This window comes from Frankliniella occidentalis, unplaced genomic scaffold (assembly GCF_000697945.3).
Source record: "Frankliniella occidentalis isolate FOCC.00 unplaced genomic scaffold, Focc_3.1 Scaffold52, whole genome shotgun sequence".
Classification (NCBI taxonomy): Eukaryota; Metazoa; Arthropoda; class Insecta; order Thysanoptera; family Thripidae; genus Frankliniella; species Frankliniella occidentalis.
The window spans coordinates 1,592,065-1,602,650 of NW_026267182.1; the positions used below are offsets into that span (position 1 = coordinate 1,592,065).

The 10,586-nt window shown below is 56.3% G+C and overlaps 1 long non-coding RNA gene across 1 annotated transcript in view; it reads left to right on the forward strand.

Moving 5' to 3' along the window:
* LOC113205214 (uncharacterized) overlaps nucleotides 1-10,586 on the forward strand; it is a 71,826-nt gene that overhangs the window by 55,013 nt on the left and 6,227 nt on the right. The window contains exons 3-4 of the long non-coding RNA XR_003303336.2: nucleotides 9,090-9,419; nucleotides 9,565-9,638. This is a non-coding gene — a long non-coding RNA (uncharacterized LOC113205214). The remainder of the gene's footprint in view (nucleotides 1-9,089; nucleotides 9,420-9,564; nucleotides 9,639-10,586) is intronic.

Consider the following 10,586-nt stretch of genomic DNA (forward strand, 5'->3'; position numbering starts at 1 on the left):
CCCCCCCCTACCTCCTCCTTCTCTCGCGCGAATGGACAGGGAAAATCTTCATTTCTTTCCCTAATTTCTTTGTGTATCTCAAAGGACCAGTGTATACAGAATTCATGGCGAACATTCTTGCTCCTCCTCTGTTATGCCGCCCCGACGGCCCCGGCGCTCTGCCGCCCACTTCCTCTTTGTTATTTCCCTCCGCCTCTGGCCGTCCCGTCCGGATGCTGGCCGCCGCTCCGCCCCTCCCCGCCCCGCCCCGCCCCGCTCGCGCACCGTCTTTGAAGTGAGCGACGACGTCGTGTGGAAGACGGTCAGAAATGTGCCGTGCCAATTAACAAAATTATCGGGCAATTATTTGGGAAAATTTATAAATAGCACAAACTTTTTGTGTGATTTTGTTTTTTTAATTGCGAACGTGATTGTTTTTAAAGAATATTTGCGCGCAGGTCGGAGGTCAAAAAAATATTTCTTGCGTGATTTTTACTGGGTGAAAAATATGTTGTTTCGTTGGGGGTGTTGCGAGGGAGGCTTGGCCCGGCGTAGCAGCAGAGCAGCAGCCAGCAGCCGCGCGTTCGCGCAATCAGAGCCGCTCAGCCATAAAACAAAAGAAGAACGCGCGCGCGCGGGGCGGGGGAGGGAGGAGGGGGTGGAATAAGAGGGTGGAAAAAACGGACGGGGTGGGCGTCGAGGGGGTGGCGTGGGGGGAGAGGGATGGCGGCCGAATCAAACATGGCGCGCCTTTATTGCGATTCGTGGGAAGCGGCGGCGCCGGGCCAGAGTGACTTGCGCTGCTGCTCCTCGTCATACTTAAGAAAAATGAGGTTCTACAAATCACTGTTTTAAAAAGTGAAAAGATCGTAAGTCCAGTAGAAGGTCCGAGGACTTACGCCCTTTTCACTTTTCACTGGTGAAATAGTCTTACTCCCGTCTCCCGTTTCGTTTTGCCTCCACAGCACCCTCAGTTGGTAGCGATGGGGAGTTGGTTGGGGAGAGACACCCAGCAGCCGCCGGCGGAGAAACTTTCTTCTCTCTTGGTGCGCGTGTTGACGTCGCATAATAGCGACCCGATCAACTTTTTCTCGTGGCGTGATTCCACGCGGGCCGCCGTCCGGACCGCGCGGGCTGCGGGGGGCGTTGGCGCCCCGGGGGCTCGCGGGGTGCTGTGGGCCCCTCGGCCGGCCGCCCCGCCACGCCCCGCCACCCCACGCTCTGGGCCGTTTTAGGTCTCTAATGGCCGTCATTATCCAAAAGCAGTAGCTCCTTCGGAACTCATCCCACCCCCGATTCCCTCTTCTTTTCGCCCTTCTATCCCCCTCCCCCTTCTTCCCCCTCGCCTGGACGGTCTCTCTCCCGCTCTACCTCTCCCACGCACCCCCCCCCCCTTCCTTTCTTTCCCTGCGAACCGCTTGCTGTTCTGTGCCAGCAGCCACCTCACCTTAGCCTCCTCAATACTTCACTCTAATTTATGTATTTAATTCAACTTTTCACTTAAACTTTCCCGAAGTAAGTTTGCGAAAAAGCAGGCCGCGCGTTATATTGAAGGCAACGCGATGGAAAGAAAGTGATTAGGGAAAAACAAGAAGAGGGTGGCGCAAGGAGTGGCCGCTTCAAAGGGACATTACAAAAGTAGGAGTGACGGACAGCCTCCGCCCGGAGCTCCTTGCTGCGGTGACGAAGCAGAAGAGTTCGCGGGCTCGGGAAGCGGTCGAGAGAAAAAGAAAATTTAAAGTAACAAAATTAAAAACACTTATCTTTCCCTTTTTGTATTTTTGAGAATATTTGCGAGCGGGCGTCACCTGACTGACTGAGGACCTCGGACCGAGTCGCTGCTAATGGGCGGCCCACCCTCGAGCAGAGAGCGGAGAGAGAAGGGACGGGAGGCGAGAAGAAAGTGGGAGAGAAAAAAGAGAGCGAGAGAGAGAGAGAGAGAGAGAGAGGGAGAAAGGGAGATCCACCTATTTCGTTCGAACATTAATTACTGCGACTTAAACGTGCAGTGAATAATTAGAAGGGTATAAAGGGAAGGGCCGGCCAGGCGGAGCAGGGGTGGGGGAACAAAAAGACAACAAGAAGCTACTCCTACGCACCTCAGGGGCTGCCCCGCACCACGCCGCCCGGAGATAAATTTACGAAGGGACGCCTCGCAAACATTTAAAAAAAGAGAGAGAGATAGAGGAGAGGAGGAAACGGAGCAATCATTAACAGCCGTAAGTTTTTCTCTCTCTTGTTTTGCAATCAGGACCATTTTGAACGGCTTCAAAGAATCTTTGTATTTTTTCTCCTTTTAAAATTTAGAATATTTTTCTTGAAACGACCGCTCTAAGTGGCTTTTCTGCCCTTCAAGTAGGCCCCAATTTCCATGCACACCCCCATCCCCACCCGCCTCGACGTCGACGTCGGCGTTCAACAATGTTACCGGAATGAATTGTCCTGGAGGAGGAAAAGGGGCGGGGGGGAGGGGCAGGTTAGGTTGCTGACTGCTTCTTCTTTCTCGACGCTCGACGCCGCCGCCACCACCACCTCTTCTGCCATTTTCATAATAATAATTCCGCATGAACGATGGAGCATCCGCTTTGCCGCGACGCACAGCAGAACACAACGCACCGTGCGCGTGGTGGGCCACATGGTGGGCCACTCGGTGGGCCACTCGGTGGGCCACATGGTGGGCCACTCGGTGGGCCACTCGGTGGGCCACATGGTGGGCCACTCAGTGGGCCACATGGTGGGCCACATGGTGGGCCACGCGATGGGCCACGGAGGCCTTCGCTAATTAATCGCCGGTCCCGAAGGATGAGGCTTTTCATCCCGCGGCTGCATCCGGCCGACCGGCGCGCGCCGATCAAAGCACTTTCCAGATTTAATATTGACCGTGCTGATAAATCCGGCCTAATAAGAGGTTTTTATGCAAATAATCCAATCTCGGAGATCCCTCCCCGTCCGTCCATCCGTTTGGTCGGGTCCGTCCGTCCGCCTTGTGCTCGCGGGGCTCGCGCTCTGGCCGTCCTGAAGGTGGTTGGCTGCGGCCTCCCCTTGCCCTTGCTTGCTGTCCTCCCCGACATTCTTGCCGCGCCCGCCTCGCCTCCTCCTTCTTCGCCCTTTCTCCCACTCTCTTTTCGCGAATTATTTCCATTCAATGAAACCCCTGGAAGAAACAGACGGCCAGCTATCGGAGGCCAAAGCCTCTCTTCTTCTTCTTTCTCTCTTCCCTCCCAACCGCCCTCCTCCCTCTCGCTCGCCCACGGCCGCCCTTTCAATTTCGGCGCCTGGCCGCAGTCTAATTCCCTGGACCACTTTCCCCTGGAGCTCGCCCGTCCGCTCGCCTCGTTGCCCGCGACGCGCCAACGATGGTCTCTTACTTGGAATAGTTCCGTATTTCTTAAGTTTCATCCGTTTCATTTTCAAGCAGCCGGCTGCCAAAGACGAATGAGAAAAAATGGGCAATTTCATTCAAACGTGTGTGACTATACCATCTACCTCGCCACTCTACGTATCCGGGCTGATGATTGTGCACTTCTAACTTGTCACACACTTGTAAGTGATGGAACGTCACACACGCACACAAACACTTTTATTTGTATAGCGTGTGGACGAGGGGTTGTGGGGAGGGAAGGGGTGAGCGGGAGCGGGCGGCCAGGTGCACCCCGGGTGGAGGCCGGCCGGCCGGGCCCGCCGTGGGCCATACGTCCGGGCCGTACAACAAGGGTTAATGGGGAGTCCGAAGTCCGGACCGGAAACCGTGACCATCACCTCGGCTGCTAAAAACAAAGCGCGGCACGCAGCGCGACCACCCCGCACCACCACCCCGGCCCACGCCACGCGCCGCCACCCCCCAGATGTGTCGGCGTCGCCCCCGGCCGGCCCGCCAGTAAACAGTTATGACCGCTCTCTGCAATGAAAAGGAAGAGGAAGTGGAGGGGGGGGGGAGGTCCGTTCATTTGGATAGGGAACGCGCAGGGAGTGATCCGCGTGCCCAAAAGCGCGCGTCTTGTGAACGGCGCGCCGTGTTGCACACGCCAGCTTCAAGGCTGACCGTTTTTATTTCCGAGATCGGATCTCTATCGGTTTTGATAAGGCTGCCGCTGGGGATGATAAGAATATGCCCGATCCGTACCTGCGCCCGCTCGTGCGGTTTGCACTCGAAGCATCATTTCTTGATCCTGCTGAGCAACACTAGAAAATGTTTTTGGTTGGTCAGTCAAGTCGGACATCGGGGGTCTAGGTCAGATCGGAAGCGCTGGTCAGGGTCGACGCGGCCAAGCCCCGCTGGGCAGGCGCGGTCAGTCCCCGGGGCGGCGGCGAGTCGCCCCAAGGCCACTGGCCATATGCCTCTACCCCCACACACACCACCCCTCTCTCCCTCTCACTCCCTCTCCACCCCTCTCCCGCTCCGCCAGGGGTCAGGGGACCATAGGCGTGTGTTGCCGTCTCACTCGCACACCGGTCAGTCCGGTTTTCACACACACACACGCACACACGCACGCACGCACACAACCCTTTTACTCATCCCTTTATACCCGTCGCTGTGTTTCCATTGAGTGGACAGGACGACACCCTCCTTGGCTTTGGGCTCGCCGTGCCTCCGGGGCGAAGGGTGCTATTGCTCCGCTCGGCCCACCGGCCAGCTGCCCATGGCGTGGCGTGGCGTGGCGTGGCGGAGGGGGGGCGTGCCGGCGCAGCGCTCCGGAGGATCACGCGCTGACCCTTCATTGCGCACACCACTACGGCTTTTGGCAGAGATTTAGTGGCCGGGTCACGCTGCTGTTTGGTTTTCGTTGCGACGGAGGGAAAAGGGAAGTGGTGAGGGGAGAGGAGAGGAGGGAGCGGCACAAGGAAGGCCTTGCACGACATCCTCCAACGCGCATCGCATACCCGCGGACTAAACGAGTTTTATGAACGTTGAAAAAGGGGGGGGGGAAGAAATGCATTTACGCCCGTACGCGTCACGGCGACCTCCCGCCCGCGACCGTCTTATGCAGCGGCGTCGTTGTTGCGACATCTCGGAGGCGACTGAGAGGGGAAACAAAAGATCATTTTGTCGCTTCGCAATGCCAAGCATGAAGCGCTCTGCTTTATGGTCATCGGCAAAGAGACGCGACGCTCGGCCGCATAGCGGTTCGACGCGGAATGACGACATCTGCACCGCGCTGAAAGCGCTGCAGACCAAAAGAGAAAAAAAATTAAAAAGAAACCCCCGGTGTGTGTTGCTAATCATCGTCATCATCATCATCGTCGTGCTCATCCTCGGCAAACGCGTCCTGCCGCTGCTGCTGCCGGACGGAGCGAGGCATCCGACACGCGGGTCATTGCGTCGTCCTGCGACGCGCGGGCCGGCCGCAGGACGGCGGCGATAGCCCCTAACACACACCCCTCCGGCCCCCGAAATCCCGCGTGCACAGTGGACAAACCAGTTTGGCAAGTTGGCCAGAGGGTGGCCCGGGCCGGCCGGCCGCTCGGGGAGACAAAAGCGGAAGGGAAAGGGTTGGCGGGGCGCGGCGTGGCGTGGCGTAGCGCGGGGTGGACACGAACCTGAGACAGAGGCCGCGCGCGTTACCTGCTGCAGCGCGCCGCCCCGCGCCGCCCCGCGCCGCGACCTGCTGCAGCGTCTTTTGTTTCAGTAATAACCTTTCCGCGCTGCGCGGGGACGGACCCGGGGGGAAGGGGAGGGGGGAGGGGGGTAGAGCAGGACAGACGGTGCGATGATGAGAATATAGTAGTCAAGTTGCTAGCTTGCTTGCTGTGCTCTGCCGCCTCTCCGCGCCGCGGCGCATGAGACACACGCCTGTAGGGGTCATCGTTTCGTTAGCCAGGAACTTTTTATCCGTTGCAGTTTTAGTTTTGTACGTTATTACTGTGTATACGAGTGAATTTAGTGTTTTGTTTCGCTCCCATGCGTTGCACACAGCAGGTGCGAAAATGTGCGGTCAAATCGACATTAGCGAAATGTCAACGATCGACTCAAATTTAACGCAATCGATCGAAAAATCGATTTTTGGATTTCTTACGATTGCGGGGGCTGCCCCTCGTGCATTTCATTTTGGGTGCGAACGGAGCCGGTCGCTTGCGAGTGTTGTCGTTGTCGGTGACGTGGACGATATGACGTTGCAGTGCGGCTGACCTAAATGAGTTTTGCCGTTGCGCTCGTCACACCGACTTCTCTCTATCCGCGGAACGGCCCGTTTGGTAATGAGCCGCCGGGTGGGCAAAGGGGTTGGCCTCCGCGGTCCGGCCCGGCGGCGGCGGCGCGGCGCGCGGTGGTGTCCGGCTGGTCAGCGTCCGCGACGCAAATGATGTCCCTGAAACAAAAGAGTGTGGCCCGGTGTGGGCCTCGGCCGGCCATTGTCCAGCAGCCCCGCGGCCGCCGGACCGGACAGTTCAGAGCGGCGGGTCAGCTGCTGACCCTTTGAAACAATGGGAGATATTAGGGGGCCGCGCGTCCGGCCGCGATGGGCCGGTGGACAGGCCGGACAACGGATCGGACAGACGGACGCGCGCTGATGGGCTCCAGCGCACCTTGATGATGCACCCTTCCCCGCGCCACCGCGCCACACCGCGCCGCGCTCTGTAAGACAATGAGAAGACGCTCCCCAGCTGCCCCGTCCTGCCGCGCGCCCCGCCCCACCAAAGCAGCGCTCTTGCAACCCTCTATGCTCGCCCAACGGCGGCCGCGGCAGCCGTGCAACGTGCGACCAAATGCACGTGACATTTTTGAAGAATTTCATTATTTGTTTGTGTTAGTATCCGTTCGCAACCGTTTTACACATAGGCTGTTGTTTTTAACAGCCGCAACAGTAAATACAACTTGATCAAGAAGTCTCATGAAAATCACAAACATCAGTAAAGTTTTAGCTGCATTTTAATTCTCTTTTTTGTTGCGTTGCTGTAAGTTTTAGATGGTAGAATTTTCAGTTGCTTAGATTTTCTTTGGCTACTTAGGTGCCCATACAATACAACGCTGACGCGACAGGTCCCTAGCGCACTCTATCAAATGCGAATAGTGTGGCGTTTCTCCTCACGGTTGTCGTCATGTTTCTCGCTCTGTTTTTTCCCTGAGGTCTTCCCCGGTCGAGGGGGTGCTGTCTTCGAAAATCATTGTACAAGGCCGAAAAAATCACAAAAAAAATCAAACGCAATCAAAAAAAATCAAAAAATCAAAATCAAAATCAAGAAATCAAAAAACCAAAAAAATCAAAATAAAATCAAAAAATTAAGAAAATATCATGAAATTTAGGCCTTTTTGTGCCAAAAAATCAAATTTCAGATTTTAAAAAATAAAAAAAAATCAAAAAATCAAAATGAAATCAAAACAATCAAAATGAAATTAAAAAAATCAAACCAAAATCAAAAAATCAAACCGAAATCAAAAATCAAAATTTCAAAATGTGGACTAGCTGGAAATTTTGTTTAAAAAATCATTTTTAAACATTTGAAAAAAATCAAAATAAAAATAAAAAAAAATCAAAATAAAATCAAAAGAAATCATATGATTTTATTTGATTGTCAATCATTGTACAACTTTCGCACAAGACAGCACCCCCTCGTCCCCGGTCTTCCCGCGGACAGCCGTGCGATGCAGGGTGGCCTGCGGGATGGGAATACGGCAAGGTGGTATGGTAAGGGGGGGGGGGGGGGGGGGTAGACCAGCGGCGGGCTGAGGCCGGACGGAGGTGGAGGCTATTTCACAGGGTCCCGTTAGAAGCAGCTGGGCAACGGGGATCCTGGAACACGTATATGTACACGCGTCGTCAAATCAAGTGCTTTTTTACATTTTAAACGGACATTATGACACGCACGCACAGAAATGACAGGCAGAAATAATTTTCCGCTCGACTGGCGGCCCACCGCCACCGCCACCGTGACTTTGGCGTCGGGATTTCGCGAAGCGCCGTTTCCGCTTTGGCGTGGGCTGCACGTCGTGGAGATGGAAGCGAACTTGTTGTTGTTGGGGAGGGACAAAGGCACGGCAGACAGGCGCACCCCGCCGGTGCGCTGGCGCGTGTGTGGATAACGAACGCGATCGGCCCCGGCGCGGCGCCGCAAGTCAAGACGCACCAGACAACAACTACGTGTGTCATGTCATTATAACACGCCAACAACGGCAAGTCGACATGTGCGCGCGCGCGCCTGCGTGTGTTGCTGCTGCTGCTGCTGCGCGGCGGTGCACGACGCGAGGAACTTGGCTCGTTATTGTTGTCATTTATTGGGCGCATTATATTCGCACTGCTAAAGCATTGCTGCGAGGGGCCCTGCTTTGCTCTTGCTGCTCGCGCTGCGGCTGCGGCTGCTGCTTGCCAGCGCCGCCGTGCGCCCCAGGCAGCCCGCCCGCGCCCGTGCGCAGCGGCACTGCCTACCCTGAGCTCGCAAGGCGCTCGGGCACGCTCGCGACCTGTCCACCACCCGCACTTCTGCAACTGCACGCAGGGGCTCCGCGGTCTGTTTAGATCTACCCGTTTAACTTTTCGTTTCCACCAATCAGCACAGCTCCAACGCCCACCAGAGAAAAAAAAATCCAAACCTGGTGCAGAAAAAAAAAAAACGTAAGGTGCTAAATTTGGCATTAAGCCACATTTAGAGCGATTTAGATTTTTTTACCGCTTGCTTGTCGTGTGTAGTCTGCCCGTCCGGGTTGTTGCGGATTATGACGACACCACCGTCCCCACGGACGCCGCGCTGCGGCGGTCGTGTTGCGAAGTCACGGTGCCTAACTGTCGCATTGTCCCCCGGCCGGCCGGCCGCCGTCGTCCCTGCGGACGTCCCATGGACACACCCCAGCTGCCCTCCGCGCCGCGCCGCGCGGCTCCGCGTCCGAACGCAAACATCTCAGTACGCTCGCCGATTAATTACAAAGGAACAAAAGGAGGGAGGAAAAATTAAGCGTCGCCTGTTTGACCTGTTCCTCTCCGCTCGCTCGCCGCTGGTCGCGGCTGCCTCCCTCCGTCCTCTACCTCCCCGTCCTTTCCCCCCGGGCCCGCCCCGTACCCCCACCAGCTCACTGCCTTCGTGTCCGGCGGGCCGGCGGCGGCCGCCCGACCGTATGCGGAAGTAGCGATCAACGGCACAGAGCTCCAACTCACACGTCTCTGGGCTGCGTGTGTGCTCAGGTGACCGCGCGACCGAGGGCCGCGGGCCGGACGTGCGGCAGGCGCGAGGACACCGCCGAGGACATCGCCGAGGGTCATCGCTGAGGACACCGACCAGGGCCATGCACATCACCTAGGACACCGATCAGGGTGTTCTCAAATGGAAGCGGGGCCGCGCAGGACGTGGCCAAGACACCACAGCCCAGGCACAGCGGACACACCCAGGACACCCCCAGGACACCCCCAGGACACCCCCAGGACACCTCCTAGGACACCGACCGGGACAAAGGGGCAGGACGTCGTTGCCGTTGTCGCTCTGGCAGAGTGAAGGTGCTGAGCAATAGGCAGGTGGTGAGTGTGGCAAGTTACATACGACCATAATAATGCGAAAGCTATAACAGTAGGCTGACTGAAGTATTCATTTTGCTGACCGTTTGACCGTTATCATACAACAAATTTAGTCTTTTTAAAGAATGGTATTCTTTCGTGTCCGCAGCAAACGCCAACCTGTTTGTTCGAGAGCCTCCTCGGTGACTGCAACCCATCAGACATTTCAACAAAGTTTCACAGGTATGTACGGTGACTGTATACAGGGTGGTTCACAGACCCCTTCCTTTATTTTGCTTATACTGTACCGCATGCACAGATGCAGGCAGGCGTGCGGACGGGTTGCATACTCGCACGGGGCCATAAGGCGCCGCGGTGAGCGACGGTAGGCAAGCCCGCCCGCACGCTTGCATGCGGTACAGTATAAGCAAAAGAAAGGTAGGGGTCTGTGGACCACCCTGCCCCTTCCTGTAATTTCCTCACACTGTACCGCATGCAGGCGTGCGGGCTTGCCTACCCTAGATCGCCGTTGCACCTTATGGCCCCGTGCGAGTATATGCAACCCGGGCGAACGCCTGTGTCCGGTACAGTATAAGCAAAATGAAGGAAGGGCTCTGTGGACCAACCCCCATAACAACACGAAATCTAGAGGAATTTAATGTATGCGAGCGAAAATAATATTTTTGGGGGGTCAACACTAACAAAAATCTTTTCCTGTGGTTACAAAGTCATTATTCTCCGTTATTTTTTGTTGTTTGCTACTTTGCTCCCTTCTTCTTTTTTTTTAACATCGCCCCCTTCAGGCGGAAGACGGCTTTGGGCAAATAATTAACATAAACAGCGGATATTTTCCTCGCCGGGGTGAAATAGAGCAACATTTTTCAGGCAAGAATGCGAGATAGCCGCTGCGAAAAGGCAGAGACGTCGAGAAAAGGGGTGGAGCAGCCCGGGCCAAGTGAGAGAGAGGGAGAGGGGTGAGGGGCGAGAGAGGGAGAGAGGCCGATACTGTCCAGAAGGCATGGCAGATAACGCCAAAGAAATAAGACATTTCCATCTCAATTTCTCGAGGCCACCCCGCGGAGCCTCGGCGGCGCGGCGGGGCGTGGCGGGCGGGGCTTTGGTGAGGGCGTAGCGAGCGCGCTGCGCCTGACACCCCCTCCCTGCCCATCCTCCCCTCCGGCCGGCCCCCGG